Source organism: Rhinoderma darwinii, unplaced genomic scaffold (assembly GCF_050947455.1).
Source record: "Rhinoderma darwinii isolate aRhiDar2 unplaced genomic scaffold, aRhiDar2.hap1 Scaffold_516, whole genome shotgun sequence".
NCBI lineage: Eukaryota > Metazoa > Chordata > Amphibia > Anura > Rhinodermatidae > Rhinoderma > Rhinoderma darwinii.
Window position 1 is genome coordinate 194988 of NW_027464064.1, and position 17333 is coordinate 212320.

Below are 17333 nucleotides of genomic sequence, written 5' to 3' on the forward strand. Positions count from 1 at the left end.
TTCCTGGCAACGCCCAAATGCCCTGCTGCCATGCAGATAAACACTGGCAGCGGCAGCAAGTGCATGCCCACAGCCACCCCTTGTTCCTTCACACCTTGTATCAGCTGTAATCCAGTCCAGTCCAGTGCTGCCTGCTGAGCAGCACTGACCAACACTGCCTGGGCCCAGCCAGGCTTTTATCTCTGAGGCCCCATTATGATGTCAGAAAGCTGGCTCTGGAATCCTGAGGGCTCCACTATGACACGTGCAAAGTTCCGTCTGAACTTTATATAAGACGGTGAGGCTCAGTCAGTCACTCAGTGTTGCCTGAGAGGGCAACACTGCAACAGCCGGCCGCCAGGCTGTCTTTTTTTTGCACAGCTAGTTGCCTCCAGGAGGCCACAAGAGGGAGACAAGGGACTGCAAAATGGAAAATAGGCATCCACCAACTTTACAGACAACTTCTCCTTGCTCCTACAACCTCCATCCTTGCACAGTTTGTTATTCTTCTAGGTAACATAGTAACAAATCCAAATTGCTGCTCTCTTTGTAGGCAAGCAAGGCTTTGTTGCAACTGCAATTCTTACTTCTTCTTGAAATGTAGGGACGACAGTACATTCCATCACATCCATCTAGTGTACACAGGTAGGTCCATTGTGGCGGGCAGGCGAGCGGGCGGGCTGCTTTATTGGCTGTTTGCTGTTCCCCTACTCCACTCCACTATTTGACTGTTGTGCTGCATCAATCAATCAATCAATCAATCAATCAATCAATCAATCAATCAATCAGTGGCTGGCTCAGGTGCAGCTCTTTAACTTACCTAAAAGGGAGGGCGGAGAGAAGACAAGGAAGGTGAATGAGGTGTTCCAATGTGAAATGCCGGAAACACAGAAACACAGACGACACACAACAAGAGGTGGCAATCTATTCATTAATTGCATTTAATCAATGAGCTCATTATCACTCATGCATTGTCCAACAGGTGTTGAAATAATGGGATTAAAAGGGGAGATCCCTTCAGAAAGACAGAAACAATAGCAAAGACAAAAAACACTTTTGGAATCTGCTTTTAGTCAACACATAAGGAAAGGGTGCACCGGTCCTGGAAATACTGCAATACCAGGTCAATGCGTGGAGTGGACAGAGCAAGCTCTATTTCCATCTCCCTGTTCTAAAAATCCATTTAATATATGGTCCCCAGATAGGGGACGTATCAGATATTAAACTGATAAGAACAGATACTACACTTGATCTTAGCCAAAAGGCCGAGAAGCGATAACCCGAACGGGCCGCGCGTTGCCCGAGCCTGCCCGATACTGCTGTTCAGCCCTTGCAGCGATTCAGCCTACTTCTAGGCAATTCCATGGGGCCCTGCAGGCTCACACACTCACAGCTACACGGGAGGTGAATAAAGGCCGGAGAGGAAGCCAGACAGGATTTGCTTCTTTTGCTTGCACCACAATGCAGTGCTGAAAGAGGAGGAATCTACATAAAAACGCCTTCCTGGCAACGCCCAAATGCCCTGCTGCCATGCAGATAAACACTGGCAGCGGCAGCAAGTGCATGCCCACAGCCACCCCTTGTTCCTTCACACCTTGTATCAGCTGTAATCCAGTCCAGTCCAGTGCTGCCTGCTGAGCAGCACTGACCAACACTGCCTGGGCCCAGGCTTTTATCTCTGAGGCCCCATTATGATGTCAGAAAGCTGGCTCTGGAATCCTGAGGGCTCCACTATGACACGTGCAAAGTTCCGTCTGAACTTTATATAAGACGGTGAGGCTCAGTCAGTCACTCAGTGTTGCCTGAGAGGGCAACACTGCAACAGCCGGCCGCCAGGCTGTCTTTTTTTTGCACAGCTAGTTGCCTCCAGGAGGCCACAAGAGGGAGACAAGGGACTGCAAAATGGAAAATAGGCATCCACCAACTTTACAGACAACTTCTCCTTGCTCCTACAACCTCCATCCTTGCACAGTTTGTTATTCTTCTAGGTAACATAGTAACAAATCCAAATTGCTGCTCTCTTTGTAGGCAAGCAAGGCTTTGTTGCAACTGCAATTCTTACTTCTTCTTGAAATGTAGGGACGACAGTACATTCCATCACATCCATCTAGTGTACACAGGTAGGTCCATTGTGGCGGGCAGGCGAGCGGGCGGGCTGCTTTATTGGCTGTTTGCTGTTCCCCTACTCCACTCCACTATTTGACTGTTGTGCTGCATCAATCAATCAATCAATCAATCAATCAATCAATCAATCAGTGGCTGGCTCAGGTGCAGCTCTTTAACTTACCTAAAAGGGAGGGCGGAGAGAAGACAAGGAAGGTGAATGAGGTGTTCCAATGTGAAATGCCGGAAACACAGAAACACAGACGACACACAACAAGAGGTGGCAATCTATTCATTAATTGCATTTAATCAATGAGCTCATTATCACTCATGCATTGTCCAACAGGTGTTGAAATAATGGGATTAAAAGGGGAGATCCCTTCAGAAAGACAGAAACAATAGCAAAGACAAAAAACACTTTTGGAATCTGCTTTTAGTCAACACATAAGGAAAGGGTGCACCGGTCCTGGAAATACTGCAATACCAGGTCAATGCGTGGAGTGGACAGAGCAAGCTCTATTTCCATCTCCCTGTTCTAAAAATCCATTTAATATATGGTCCCCAGATAGGGGACGTATCAGATATTAAACTGATAAGAACAGATACTACACTTGATCTTAGCCAAAAGGCCGAGAAGCGATAACCCGAACGGGCCGCGCGTTGCCCGAGCCTGCCCGATACTGCTGTTCAGCCCTTGCAGCGATTCAGCCTACTTCTAGGCAATTCCATGGGGCCCTGCAGGCTCACACACTCACAGCTACACGGGAGGTGAATAAAGGCCGGAGAGGAAGCCAGACAGGATTTGCTTCTTTTGCTTGCACCACAATGCAGTGCTGAAAGAGGAGGAATCTACATAAAAACGCCTTCCTGGCAACGCCCAAATGCCCTGCTGCCATGCAGATAAACACTGGCAGCGGCAGCAAGTGCATGCCCACAGCCACCCCTTGTTCCTTCACACCTTGTATCAGCTGTAATCCAGTCCAGTCCAGTGCTGCCTGCTGAGCAGCACTGACCAACACTGCCTGGGCCCAGGCTTTTATCTCTGAGGCCCCATTATGATGTCAGAAAGCTGGCTCTGGAATCCTGAGGGCTCCACTATGACACGTGCAAAGTTCCGTCTGAACTTTATATAAGACGGTGAGGCTCAGTCAGTCACTCAGTGTTGCCTGAGAGGGCAACACTGCAACAGCCGGCCGCCAGGCTGTCTTTTTTTTGCACAGCTAGTTGCCTCCAGGAGGCCACAAGAGGGAGACAAGGGACTGCAAAATGGAAAATAGGCATCCACCAACTTTACAGACAACTTCTCCTTGCTCCTACAACCTCCATCCTTGCACAGTTTGTTATTCTTCTAGGTAACATAGTAACAAATCCAAATTGCTGCTCTCTTTGTAGGCAAGCAAGGCTTTGTTGCAACTGCAATTCTTACTTCTTCTTGAAATGTAGGGACGACAGTACATTCCATCACATCCATCTAGTGTACACAGGTAGGTCCATTGTGGCGGGCAGGCGAGCGGGCGGGCTGCTTTATTGGCTGTTTGCTGTTCCCCTACTCCACTCCACTATTTGACTGTTGTGCTGCATCAATCAATCAATCAATCAATCAATCAATCAATCAATCAATCAATCAATCAATCAATCAATCAGTGGCTGGCTCAGGTGCAGCTCTTTAACTTACCTAAAAGGGAGGGCGGAGAGAAGACAAGGAAGGTGAATGAGGTGTTCCAATGTGAAATGCCGGAAACACAGAAACACAGACGACACACAACAAGAGGTGGCAATCTATTCATTAATTGCATTTAATCAATGAGCTCATTATCACTCATGCATTGTCCAACAGGTGTTGAAATAATGGGATTAAAAGGGGAGATCCCTTCAGAAAGACAGAAACAATAGCAAAGACAAAAAACACTTTTGGAATCTGCTTTTAGTCAACACATAAGGAAAGGGTGCACCGGTCCTGGAAATACTGCAATACCAGGTCAATGCGTGGAGTGGACAGAGCAAGCTCTATTTCCATCTCCCTGTTCTAAAAATCCATTTAATATATGGTCCCCAGATAGGGGACGTATCAGATATTAAACTGATAAGAACAGATACTACACTTGATCTTAGCCAAAAGGCCGAGAAGCGATAACCCGAACGGGCCGCGCGTTGCCCGAGCCTGCCCGATACTGCTGTTCAGCCCTTGCAGCGATTCAGCCTACTTCTAGGCAATTCCATGGGGCCCTGCAGGCTCACACACTCACAGCTACACGGGAGGTGAATAAAGGCCGGAGAGGAAGCCAGACAGGATTTGCTTCTTTTGCTTGCACCACAATGCAGTGCTGAAAGAGGAGGAATCTACATAAAAACGCCTTCCTGGCAACGCCCAAATGCCCTGCTGCCATGCAGATAAACACTGGCAGCGGCAGCAAGTGCATGCCCACAGCCACCCCTTGTTCCTTCACACCTTGTATCAGCTGTAATCCAGTCCAGTCCAGTGCTGCCTGCTGAGCAGCACTGACCAACACTGCCTGGGCCCAGGCTTTTATCTCTGAGGCCCCATTATGATGTCAGAAAGCTGGCTCTGGAATCCTGAGGGCTCCACTATGACACGTGCAAAGTTCCGTCTGAACTTTATATAAGACGGTGAGGCTCAGTCAGTCACTCAGTGTTGCCTGAGAGGGCAACACTGCAACAGCCGGCCGCCAGGCTGTCTTTTTTTTGCACAGCTAGTTGCCTCCAGGAGGCCACAAGAGGGAGACAAGGGACTGCAAAATGGAAAATAGGCATCCACCAACTTTACAGACAACTTCTCCTTGCTCCTACAACCTCCATCCTTGCACAGTTTGTTATTCTTCTAGGTAACATAGTAACAAATCCAAATTGCTGCTCTCTTTGTAGGCAAGCAAGGCTTTGTTGCAACTGCAATTCTTACTTCTTCTTGAAATGTAGGGACGACAGTACATTCCATCACATCCATCTAGTGTACACAGGTAGGTCCATTGTGGCGGGCAGGCGAGCGGGCGGGCTGCTTTATTGGCTGTTTGCTGTTCCCCTACTCCACTCCACTATTTGACTGTTGTGCTGCATCAATCAATCAATCAATCAATCAATCAATCAATCAATCAATCAATCAATCAATCAATCAATCAGTGGCTGGCTCAGGTGCAGCTCTTTAACTTACCTAAAAGGGAGGGCGGAGAGAAGACAAGGAAGGTGAATGAGGTGTTCCAATGTGAAATGCCGGAAACACAGAAACACAGACGACACACAACAAGAGGTGGCAATCTATTCATTAATTGCATTTAATCAATGAGCTCATTATCACTCATGCATTGTCCAACAGGTGTTGAAATAATGGGATTAAAAGGGGAGATCCCTTCAGAAAGACAGAAACAATAGCAAAGACAAAAAACACTTTTAGAATCTGCTTTTAGTCAACACATAAGGAAAGGGTGCACCGCTCCTGGAAATACTGCAATACCAGGTCAATGCGTGGAGTGGACAGAGCAAGCTCTATTTCCATCTCCCTGTTCTAAAAATCCATTTAATATATGGTCCCCAGATAGGGGACGTATCAGATATTAAACTGATAAGAACAGATACTACACTTGATCTTAGCCAAAAGGCCGAGAAGCGATAACCCGAACGGGCCGCGCGTTGCCCGAGCCTGCCCGATACTGCTGTTCAGCCCTTGCAGCGATTCAGCCTACTTCTAGGCAATTCCATGGGGCCCTGCAGGCTCACACACTCACAGCTACACGGGAGGTGAATAAAGGCCGGAGAGGAAGCCAGACAGGATTTGCTTCTTTTGCTTGCACCACAATGCAGTGCTGAAAGAGGAGGAATCTACATAAAAACGCCTTCCTGGCAACGCCCAAATGCCCTGCTGCCATGCAGATAAACACTGGCAGCGGCAGCAAGTGCATGCCCACAGCCACCCCTTGTTCCTTCACACCTTGTATCAGCTGTAATCCAGTCCAGTCCAGTGCTGCCTGCTGAGCAGCACTGACCAACACTGCCTGGGCCCAGGCTTTTATCTCTGAGGCCCCATTATGATGTCAGAAAGCTGGCTCTGGAATCCTGAGGGCTCCACTATGACACGTGCAAAGTTCCGTCTGAACTTTATATAAGACGGTGAGGCTCAGTCAGTCACTCAGTGTTGCCTGAGAGGGCAACACTGCAACAGCCGGCCGCCAGGCTGTCTTTTTTTTGCACAGCTAGTTGCCTCCAGGAGGCCACAAGAGGGAGACAAGGGACTGCAAAATGGAAAATAGGCATCCACCAACTTTACAGACAACTTCTCCTTGCTCCTACAACCTCCATCCTTGCACAGTTTGTTATTCTTCTAGGTAACATAGTAACAAATCCAAATTGCTGCTCTCTTTGTAGGCAAGCAAGGCTTTGTTGCAACTGCAATTCTTACTTCTTCTTGAAATGTAGGGACGACAGTACATTCCATCACATCCATCTAGTGTACACAGGTAGGTCCATTGTGGCGGGCAGGCGAGCGGGCGGGCTGCTTTATTGGCTGTTTGCTGTTCCCCTACTCCACTCCACTATTTGACTGTTGTGCTGCATCAATCAATCAATCAATCAATCAATCAATCAATCAATCAATCAATCAATCAATCAGTGGCTGGCTCAGGTGCAGCTCTTTAACTTACCTAAAAGGGAGGGCGGAGAGAAGACAAGGAAGGTGAATGAGGTGTTCCAATGTGAAATGCCGGAAACACAGAAACACAGACGACACACAACAAGAGGTGGCAATCTATTCATTAATTGCATTTAATCAATGAGCTCATTATCACTCATGCATTGTCCAACAGGTGTTGAAATAATGGGATTAAAAGGGGAGATCCCTTCAGAAAGACAGAAACAATAGCAAAGACAAAAAACACTTTTGGAATCTGCTTTTAGTCAACACATAAGGAAAGGGTGCACCGGTCCTGGAAATACTGCAATACCAGGTCAATGCGTGGAGTGGACAGAGCAAGCTCTATTTCCATCTCCCTGTTCTAAAAATCCATTTAATATATGGTCCCCAGATAGGGGACGTATCAGATATTAAACTGATAAGAACAGATACTACACTTGATCTTAGCCAAAAGGCCGAGAAGCGATAACCCGAACGGGCCGCGCGTTGCCCGAGCCTGCCCGATACTGCTGTTCAGCCCTTGCAGCGATTCAGCCTACTTCTAGGCAATTCCATGGGGCCCTGCAGGCTCACACACTCACAGCTACACGGGAGGTGAATAAAGGCCGGAGAGGAAGCCAGACAGGATTTGCTTCTTTTGCTTGCACCACAATGCAGTGCTGAAAGAGGAGGAATCTACATAAAAACGCCTTCCTGGCAACGCCCAAATGCCCTGCTGCCATGCAGATAAACACTGGCAGCGGCAGCAAGTGCATGCCCACAGCCACCCCTTGTTCCTTCACACCTTGTATCAGCTGTAATCCAGTCCAGTCCAGTGCTGCCTGCTGAGCAGCACTGACCAACACTGCCTGGGCCCAGGCTTTTATCTCTGAGGCCCCATTATGATGTCAGAAAGCTGGCTCTGGAATCCTGAGGGCTCCACTATGACACGTGCAAAGTTCCGTCTGAACTTTATATAAGACGGTGAGGCTCAGTCAGTCACTCAGTGTTGCCTGAGAGGGCAACACTGCAACAGCCGGCCGCCAGGCTGTCTTTTTTTTGCACAGCTAGTTGCCTCCAGGAGGCCACAAGAGGGAGACAAGGGACTGCAAAATGGAAAATAGGCATCCACCAACTTTACAGACAACTTCTCCTTGCTCCTACAACCTCCATCCTTGCACAGTTTGTTATTCTTCTAGGTAACATAGTAACAAATCCAAATTGCTGCTCTCTTTGTAGGCAAGCAAGGCTTTGTTGCAACTGCAATTCTTACTTCTTCTTGAAATGTAGGGACGACAGTACATTCCATCACATCCATCTAGTGTACACAGGTAGGTCCATTGTGGCGGGCAGGCGAGCGGGCGGGCTGCTTTATTGGCTGTTTGCTGTTCCCCTACTCCACTCCACTATTTGACTGTTGTGCTGCATCAATCAATCAATCAATCAATCAATCAATCAATCAATCAATCAAGTGGCTGGCTCAGGTGCAGCTCTTTAACTTACCTAAAAGGGAGGGCGGAGAGAAGACAAGGAAGGTGAATGAGGTGTTCCAATGTGAAATGCCGGAAACACAGAAACACAGACGACACACAACAAGAGGTGGCAATCTATTCATTAATTGCATTTAATCAATGAGCTCATTATCACTCATGCATTGTCCAACAGGTGTTGAAATAATGGGATTAAAAGGGGAGATCCCTTCAGAAAGACAGAAACAATAGCAAAGACAAAAAACACTTTTGGAATCTGCTTTTAGTCAACACATAAGGAAAGGGTGCACCGGTCCTGGAAATACTGCAATACCAGGTCAATGCGTGGAGTGGACAGAGCAAGCTCTATTTCCATCTCCCTGTTCTAAAAATCCATTTAATATATGGTCCCCAGATAGGGGACGTATCAGATATTAAACTGATAAGAACAGATACTACACTTGATCTTAGCCAAAAGGCCGAGAAGCGATAACCCGAACGGGCCGCGCGTTGCCCGAGCCTGCCCGATACTGCTGTTCAGCCCTTGCAGCGATTCAGCCTACTTCTAGGCAATTCCATGGGGCCCTGCAGGCTCACACACTCACAGCTACACGGGAGGTGAATAAAGGCCGGAGAGGAAGCCAGACAGGATTTGCTTCTTTTGCTTGCACCACAATGCAGTGCTGAAAGAGGAGGAATCTACATAAAAACGCCTTCCTGGCAACGCCCAAATGCCCTGCTGCCATGCAGATAAACACTGGCAGCGGCAGCAAGTGCATGCCCACAGCCACCCCTTGTTCCTTCACACCTTGTATCAGCTGTAATCCAGTCCAGTCCAGTGCTGCCTGCTGAGCAGCACTGACCAACACTGCCTGGGCCCAGGCTTTTATCTCTGAGGCCCCATTATGATGTCAGAAAGCTGGCTCTGGAATCCTGAGGGCTCCACTATGACACGTGCAAAGTTCCGTCTGAACTTTATATAAGACGGTGAGGCTCAGTCAGTCACTCAGTGTTGCCTGAGAGGGCAACACTGCAACAGCCGGCCGCCAGGCTGTCTTTTTTTTGCACAGCTAGTTGCCTCCAGGAGGCCACAAGAGGGAGACAAGGGACTGCAAAATGGAAAATAGGCATCCACCAACTTTACAGACAACTTCTCCTTGCTCCTACAACCTCCATCCTTGCACAGTTTGTTATTCTTCTAGGTAACATAGTAACAAATCCAAATTGCTGCTCTCTTTGTAGGCAAGCAAGGCTTTGTTGCAACTGCAATTCTTACTTCTTCTTGAAATGTAGGGACGACAGTACATTCCATCACATCCATCTAGTGTACACAGGTAGGTCCATTGTGGCGGGCAGGCGAGCGGGCGGGCTGCTTTATTGGCTGTTTGCTGTTCCCCTACTCCACTCCACTATTTGACTGTTGTGCTGCATCAATCAATCAATCAATCAATCAATCAATCAATCAATCAATCAATCAATCAATCAGTGGCTGGCTCAGGTGCAGCTCTTTAACTTACCTAAAAGGGAGGGCGGAGAGAAGACAAGGAAGGTGGGTGTTCCAATGTGAAATGCCGGAAACACAGAAACACAGACGACACACAACAAGAGGTGGCAATCTATTCATTAATTGCATTTAATCAATGAGCTCATTATCACTCATGCATTGTCCAACAGGTGTTGAAATAATGGGATTAAAAGGGGAGATCCCTTCAGAAAGACAGAAACAATAGCAAAGACAAAAAACACTTTTGGAATCTGCTTTTAGTCAACACATAAGGAAAGGGTGCACCGGTCCTGGAAATACTGCAATACCAGGTCAATGCGTGGAGTGGACAGAGCAAGCTCTATTTCCATCTCCCTGTTCTAAAAATCCATTTAATATATGGTCCCCAGATAGGGGACGTATCAGATATTAAACTGATAAGAACAGATACTACACTTGATCTTAGCCAAAAGGCCGAGAAGCGATAACCCGAACGGGCCGCGCGTTGCCCGAGCCTGCCCGATACTGCTGTTCAGCCCTTGCAGCGATTCAGCCTACTTCTAGGCAATTCCATGGGGCCCTGCAGGCTCACACACTCACAGCTACACGGGAGGTGAATAAAGGCCGGAGAGGAAGCCAGACAGGATTTGCTTCTTTTGCTTGCACCACAATGCAGTGCTGAAAGAGGAGGAATCTACATAAAAACGCCTTCCTGGCAACGCCCAAATGCCCTGCTGCCATGCAGATAAACACTGGCAGCGGCAGCAAGTGCATGCCCACAGCCACCCCTTGTTCCTTCACACCTTGTATCAGCTGTAATCCAGTCCAGTCCAGTGCTGCCTGCTGAGCAGCACTGACCAACACTGCTTGGGCCCAGGCTTTTATCTCTGAGGCCCCATTATGATGTCAGAAAGCTGGCTCTGGAATCCTGAGGGCTCCACTATGACACGTGCAAAGTTCCGTCTGAACTTTATATAAGACGGTGAGGCTCAGTCAGTCACTCAGTGTTGCCTGAGAGGGCAACACTGCAACAGCCGGCCGCAAGGCTGTCTTTTTTTTGCACAGCTAGTTGCCTCCAGGAGGCCACAAGAGGGAGACAAGGGACTGCAAAATGGAAAATAGGCATCCACCAACTTTACAGACAACTTCTCCTTGCTCCTACAACCTCCATCCTTGCACAGTTTGTTATTCTTCTAGGTAACATAGTAACAAATCCAAATTGCTGCTCTCTTTGTAGGCAAGCAAGGCTTTGTTGCAACTGCAATTCTTACTTCTTCTTGAAATGTAGGGACGACAGTACATTCCATCACATCCATCTAGTGTACACAGGTAGGTCCATTGTGGCGGGCAGGCGAGCGGGCGGGCTGCTTTATTGGCTGTTTGCTGTTCCCCTACTCCACTCCACTATTTGACTGTTGTGCTGCATCAATCAATCAATCAATCAATCAATCAATCAATCAATCAATCAATCAATCAGTGGCTGGCTCAGGTGCAGCTCTTTAACTTACCTAAAAGGGAGGGCGGAGAGAAGACAAGGAAGGTGAATGAGGTGTTCCAATGTGAAATGCCGGAAACACAGAAACACAGACGACACACAACAAGAGGTGGCAATCTATTCATTAATTGCATTTAATCAATGAGCTCATTATCACTCATGCATTGTCCAACAGGTGTTGAAATAATGGGATTAAAAGGGGAGATCCCTTCAGAAAGACAGAAACAATAGCAAAGACAAAAAACACTTTTGGAATCTGCTTTTAGTCAACACATAAGGAAAGGGTGCACCGGTCCTGGAAATACTGCAATACCAGGTCAATGCGTGGAGTGGACAGAGCAAGCTCTATTTCCATCTCCCTGTTCTAAAAATCCATTTAATATATGGTCCCCAGATAGGGGACGTATCAGATATTAAACTGATAAGAACAGATACTACACTTGATCTTAGCCAAAAGGCCGAGAAGCGATAACCCGAACGGGCCGCGCGTTGCCCGAGCCTGCCCGATACTGCTGTTCAGCCCTTGCAGCGATTCAGCCTACTTCTAGGCAATTCCATGGGGCCCTGCAGGCTCACACACTCACAGCTACACGGGAGGTGAATAAAGGCCGGAGAGGAAGCCAGACAGGATTTGCTTCTTTTGCTTGCACCACAATGCAGTGCTGAAAGAGGAGGAATCTACATAAAAACGCCTTCCTGGCAACGCCCAAATGCCCTGCTGCCATGCAGATAAACACTGGCAGCGGCAGCAAGTGCATGCCCACAGCCACCCCTTGTTCCTTCACACCTTGTATCAGCTGTAATCCAGTCCAGTCCAGTGCTGCCTGCTGAGCAGCACTGACCAACACTGCCTGGGCCCAGGCTTTTATCTCTGAGGCCCCATTATGATGTCAGAAAGCTGGCTCTGGAATCCTGAGGGCTCCACTATGACACGTGCAAAGTTCCGTCTGAACTTTATATAAGACGGTGAGGCTCAGTCAGTCACTCAGTGTTGCCTGAGAGGGCAACACTGCAACAGCCGGCCGCCAGGCTGTCTTTTTTTTGCACAGCTAGTTGCCTCCAGGAGGCCACAAGAGGGAGACAAGGGACTGCAAAATGGAAAATAGGCATCCACCAACTTTACAGACAACTTCTCCTTGCTCCTACAACCTCCATCCTTGCACAGTTTGTTATTCTTCTAGGTAACATAGTAACAAATCCAAATTGCTGCTCTCTTTGTAGGCAAGCAAGGCTTTGTTGCAACTGCAATTCTTACTTCTTCTTGAAATGTAGGGACGACAGTACATTCCATCACATCCATCTAGTGTACACAGGTAGGTCCATTGTGGCGGGCAGGCGAGCGGGCGGGCTGCTTTATTGGCTGTTTGCTGTTCCCCTACTCCACTCCACTATTTGACTGTTGTGCTGCATCAATCAATCAATCAATCAATCAATCAATCAATCAATCAATCAATCAATCAATCAGTGGCTGGCTCAGGTGCAGCTCTTTAACTTACCTAAAAGGGAGGGCGGAGAGAAGACAAGGAAGGTGAATGAGGTGTTCCAATGTGAAATGCCGGAAACACAGAAACACAGACGACACACAACAAGAGGTGGCAATCTATTCATTAATTGCATTTAATCAATGAGCTCATTATCACTCATGCATTGTCCAACAGGTGTTGAAATAATGGGATTAAAAGGGGAGATCCCTTCAGAAAGACAGAAACAATAGCAAAGACAAAAAACACTTTTGGAATCTGCTTTTAGTCAACACATAAGGAAAGGGTACACCGGTCCTGGAAATACTGCAATACCAGGTCAATGCGTGGAGTGGACAGAGCAAGCTCTATTTCCATCTCCCTGTTCTAAAAATCCATTTAATATATGGTCCCCAGATAGGGGACGTATCAGATATTAAACTGATAAGAACAGATACTACACTTGATCTTAGCCAAAAGGCCGAGAAGCGATAACCCGAACGGGCCGCGCGTTGCCCGAGCCTGCCCGATACTGCTGTTCAGCCCTTGCAGCGATTCAGCCTACTTCTAGGCAATTCCATGGGGCCCTGCAGGCTCACACACTCACAGCTACACGGGAGGTGAATAAAGGCCGGAGAGGAAGCCAGACAGGATTTGCTTCTTTTGCTTGCACCACAATGCAGTGCTGAAAGAGGAGGAATCTACATAAAAACGCCTTCCTGGCAACGCCCAAATGCCCTGCTGCCATGCAGATAAACACTGGCAGCGGCAGCAAGTGCATGCCCACAGCCACCCCTTGTTCCTTCACACCTTGTATCAGCTGTAATCCAGTCCAGTCCAGTGCTGCCTGCTGAGCAGCACTGACCAACACTGCCTGGGCCCAGGCTTTTATCTCTGAGGCCCCATTATGATGTCAGAAAGCTGGCTCTGGAATCCTGAGGGCTCCACTATGACACGTGCAAAGTTCCGTCTGAACTTTATATAAGACGGTGAGGCTCAGTCAGTCACTCAGTGTTGCCTGAGAGGGCAACACTGCAACAGCCGGCCGCCAGGCTGTCTTTTTTTTGCACAGCTAGTTGCCTCCAGGAGGCCACAAGAGGGAGACAAGGGACTGCAAAATGGAAAATAGGCATCCACCAACTTTACAGACAACTTCTCCTTGCTCCTACAACCTCCATCCTTGCACAGTTTGTTATTCTTCTAGGTAACATAGTAACAAATCCAAATTGCTGCTCTCTTTGTAGGCAAGCAAGGCTTTGTTGCAACTGCAATTCTTACTTCTTCTTGAAATGTAGGGACGACAGTACATTCCATCACATCCATCTAGTGTACACAGGTAGGTCCATTGTGGCGGGCAGGCGAGCGGGCGGGCTGCTTTATTGGCTGTTTGCTGTTCCCCTACTCCACTCCACTATTTGACTGTTGTGCTGCATCAATCAATCAATCAATCAATCAATCAATCAATCAATCAATCAATCAATCAATCAATCAATCAATCAATCAATCAGTGGCTGGCTCAGGTGCAGCTCTTTAACTTACCTAAAAGGGAGGGCGGAGAGAAGACAAGGAAGGTGAATGAGGTGTTCCAATGTGAAATGCCGGAAACACAGAAACACAGACGACACACAACAAGAGGTGGCAATCTATTCATTAATTGCATTTAATCAATGAGCTCATTATCACTCATGCATTGTCCAACAGGTGTTGAAATAATGGGATTAAAAGGGGAGATCCCTTCAGAAAGACAGAAACAATAGCAAAGACAAAAAACACTTTTGGAATCTGCTTTTAGTCAACACATAAGGAAAGGGTGCACCGGTCCTGGAAATACTGCAATACCAGGTCAATGCGTGGAGTGGACAGAGCAAGCTCTATTTCCATCTCCCTGTTCTAAAAATCCATTTAATATATGGTCCCCAGATAGGGGACGTATCAGATATTAAACTGATAAGAACAGATACTACACTTGATCTTAGCCAAAAGGCCGAGAAGCGATAACCCGAACGGGCCGCGCGTTGCCCGAGCCTGCCCGATACTGCTGTTCAGCCCTTGCAGCGATTCAGCCTACTTCTAGGCAATTCCATGGGGCCCTGCAGGCTCACACACTCACAGCTACACGGGAGGTGAATAAAGGCCGGAGAGGAAGCCAGACAGGATTTGCTTCTTTTGCTTGCACCACAATGCAGTGCTGAAAGAGGAGGAATCTACATAAAAACGCCTTCCTGGCAACGCCCAAATGCCCTGCTGCCATGCAGATAAACACTGGCAGCGGCAGCAAGTGCATGCCCACAGCCACCCCTTGTTCCTTCACACCTTGTATCAGCTGTAATCCAGTCCAGTCCAGTGCTGCCTGCTGAGCAGCACTGACCAACACTGCCTGGGCCCAGGCTTTTATCTCTGAGGCCCCATTATGATGTCAGAAAGCTGGCTCTGGAATCCTGAGGGCTCCACTATGACACGTGCAAAGTTCCGTCTGAACTTTATATAAGACGGTGAGGCTCAGTCAGTCACTCAGTGTTGCCTGAGAGGGCAACACTGCAACAGCCGGCCGCCAGGCTGTCTTTTTTTTGCACAGCTAGTTGCCTCCAGGAGGCCACAAGAGGGAGACAAGGGACTGCAAAATGGAAAATAGGCATCCACCAACTTTACAGACAACTTCTCCTTGCTCCTACAACCTCCATCCTTGCACAGTTTGTTATTCTTCTAGGTAACATAGTAACAAATCCAAATTGCTGCTCTCTTTGTAGGCAAGCAAGGCTTTGTTGCAACTGCAATTCTTACTTCTTCTTGAAATGTAGGGACGACAGTACATTCCATCACATCCATCTAGTGTACACAGGTAGGTCCATTGTGGCGGGCAGGCGAGCGGGCGGGCTGCTTTATTGGCTGTTTGCTGTTCCCCTACTCCACTCCACTATTTGACTGTTGTGCTGCATCAATCAATCAATCAATCAATCAATCAATCAATCAATCAGTGGCTGGCTCAGGTGCAGCTCTTTAACTTACCTAAAAGGGAGGGCGGAGAGAAGACAAGGAAGGTGAATGAGGTGTTCCAATGTGAAATGCCGGAAACACAGAAACACAGACGACACACAACAAGAGGTGGCAATCTATTCATTAATTGCATTTAATCAATGAGCTCATTATCACTCATGCATTGTCCAACAGGTGTTGAAATAATGGGATTAAAAGGGGAGATCCCTTCAGAAAGACAGAAACAATAGCAAAGACAAAAAACACTTTTGGAATCTGCTTTTAGTCAACACATAAGGAAAGGGTGCACCGGTCCTGGAAATACTGCAATACCAGGTCAATGCGTGGAGTGGACAGAGCAAGCTCTATTTCCATCTCCCTGTTCTAAAAATCCATTTAATATATGGTCCCCAGATAGGGGACGTATCAGATATTAAACTGATAAGAACAGATACTACACTTGATCTTAGCCAAAAGGCCGAGAAGCGATAACCCGAACGGGCCGCGCGTTGCCCGAGCCTGCCCGATACTGCTGTTCAGCCCTTGCAGCGATTCAGCCTACTTCTAGGCAATTCCATGGGGCCCTGCAGGCTCACACACTCACAGCTACACGGGAGGTGAATAAAGGCCGGAGAGGAAGCCAGACAGGATTTGCTTCTTTTGCTTGCACCACAATGCAGTGCTGAAAGAGGAGGAATCTACATAAAAACGCCTTCCTGGCAACGCCCAAATGCCCTGCTGCCATGCAGATAAACACTGGCAGCGGCAGCAAGTGCATGCCCACAGCCACCCCTTGTTCCTTCACACCTTGTATCAGCTGTAATCCAGTCCAGTCCAGTGCTGCCTGCTGAGCAGCACTGACCAACACTGCCTGGGCCCAGGCTTTTATCTCTGAGGCCCCATTATGATGTCAGAAAGCTGGCTCTGGAATCCTGAGGGCTCCACTATGACACGTGCAAAGTTCCGTCTGAACTTTATATAAGACGGTGAGGCTCAGTCAGTCACTCAGTGTTGCCTGAGAGGGCAACACTGCAACAGCCGGCCGCCAGGCTGTCTTTTTTTTGCACAGCTAGTTGCCTCCAGGAGGCCACAAGAGGGAGACAAGGGACTGCAAAATGGAAAATAGGCATCCACCAACTTTACAGACAACTTCTCCTTGCTCCTACAACCTCCATCCTTGCACAGTTTGTTATTCTTCTAGGTAACATAGTAACAAATCCAAATTGCTGCTCTCTTTGTAGGCAAGCAAGGCTTGCAACTGCAATTCTTACTTCTTCTTGAAATGTAGGGACGACAGTACATTCCATCACATCCATCTAGTGTACACAGGTAGGTCCATTGTGGCGGGCAGGCGAGCGGGCGGGCTGCTTTATTGGCTGTTTGCTGTTCCCCTACTCCACTCCACTATTTGACTGTTGTGCTGCATCAATCAATCAATCAATCAATCAATCAATCAATCAATCAGTGGCTGGCTCAGGTGCAGCTCTTTAACTTACCTAAAAGGGAGGGCGGAGAGAAGACAAGGAAGGTGAATGAGGTGTTCCAATGTGAAATGCCGGAAACACAGAAACACAGACGACACACAACAAGAGGTGGCAATCTATTCATTAATTGCATTTAATCAATGAGCTCATTATCACTCATGCATTGTCCAACAGGTGTTGAAATAATGGGATTAAAAGGGGAGATCCCTTCAGAAAGACAGAAACAATAGCAAAGACAAAAAACACTTTTGGAATCTGCTTTTAGTCAA

General features: G+C 47.7%; 11 non-coding genes across 11 annotated transcripts; all 11 read right to left on the reverse strand.

The window, feature by feature from the left end:
• Nucleotides 1–1065: 1065 nt before the first annotated feature.
• LOC142721199 (U2 spliceosomal RNA) lies at nt 1066–1256 on the reverse strand. Its single transcript, XR_012873952.1, has one exon. It is a non-coding gene; the product is annotated as a U2 spliceosomal RNA (small nuclear RNA).
• A 1276-nt stretch (nt 1257–2532) lies between these two features.
• LOC142721200 (U2 spliceosomal RNA) lies at nt 2533–2723 on the reverse strand. Its single transcript, XR_012873953.1, has one exon. It is a non-coding gene; the product is annotated as a U2 spliceosomal RNA (small nuclear RNA).
• A 1300-nt stretch (nt 2724–4023) lies between these two features.
• Nucleotides 4024–4214, reverse strand: LOC142721201 (U2 spliceosomal RNA). The gene has a single exon (XR_012873954.1). It is a non-coding gene; the product is annotated as a U2 spliceosomal RNA (small nuclear RNA).
• Nucleotides 4215–5514: 1300 nt separating this feature from the next.
• LOC142721233 (U2 spliceosomal RNA) lies at nt 5515–5705 on the reverse strand. Its single transcript, XR_012873986.1, has one exon. It is a non-coding gene; the product is annotated as a U2 spliceosomal RNA (small nuclear RNA).
• A 1292-nt stretch (nt 5706–6997) lies between these two features.
• On the reverse strand, nt 6998–7188 carry LOC142721203 (U2 spliceosomal RNA). The gene has a single exon (XR_012873956.1). It is a non-coding gene; the product is annotated as a U2 spliceosomal RNA (small nuclear RNA).
• A 1281-nt stretch (nt 7189–8469) lies between these two features.
• Nucleotides 8470–8660, reverse strand: LOC142721204 (U2 spliceosomal RNA). Its single transcript, XR_012873957.1, has one exon. It is a non-coding gene; the product is annotated as a U2 spliceosomal RNA (small nuclear RNA).
• Nucleotides 8661–9947: 1287 nt separating this feature from the next.
• On the reverse strand, nt 9948–10138 carry LOC142721206 (U2 spliceosomal RNA). Its single transcript, XR_012873958.1, has one exon. It is a non-coding gene; the product is annotated as a U2 spliceosomal RNA (small nuclear RNA).
• Nucleotides 10139–11426: 1288 nt separating this feature from the next.
• On the reverse strand, nt 11427–11617 carry LOC142721207 (U2 spliceosomal RNA). The gene has a single exon (XR_012873959.1). It is a non-coding gene; the product is annotated as a U2 spliceosomal RNA (small nuclear RNA).
• Nucleotides 11618–12909: 1292 nt separating this feature from the next.
• On the reverse strand, nt 12910–13100 carry LOC142721279 (U2 spliceosomal RNA). Its single transcript, XR_012874032.1, has one exon. It is a non-coding gene; the product is annotated as a U2 spliceosomal RNA (small nuclear RNA).
• A 1312-nt stretch (nt 13101–14412) lies between these two features.
• LOC142721208 (U2 spliceosomal RNA) lies at nt 14413–14603 on the reverse strand. The gene has a single exon (XR_012873960.1). It is a non-coding gene; the product is annotated as a U2 spliceosomal RNA (small nuclear RNA).
• A 1276-nt stretch (nt 14604–15879) lies between these two features.
• Nucleotides 15880–16070, reverse strand: LOC142721209 (U2 spliceosomal RNA). Its single transcript, XR_012873961.1, has one exon. It is a non-coding gene; the product is annotated as a U2 spliceosomal RNA (small nuclear RNA).
• Between the last annotated feature and the right edge of the window lie 1263 nt (nt 16071–17333).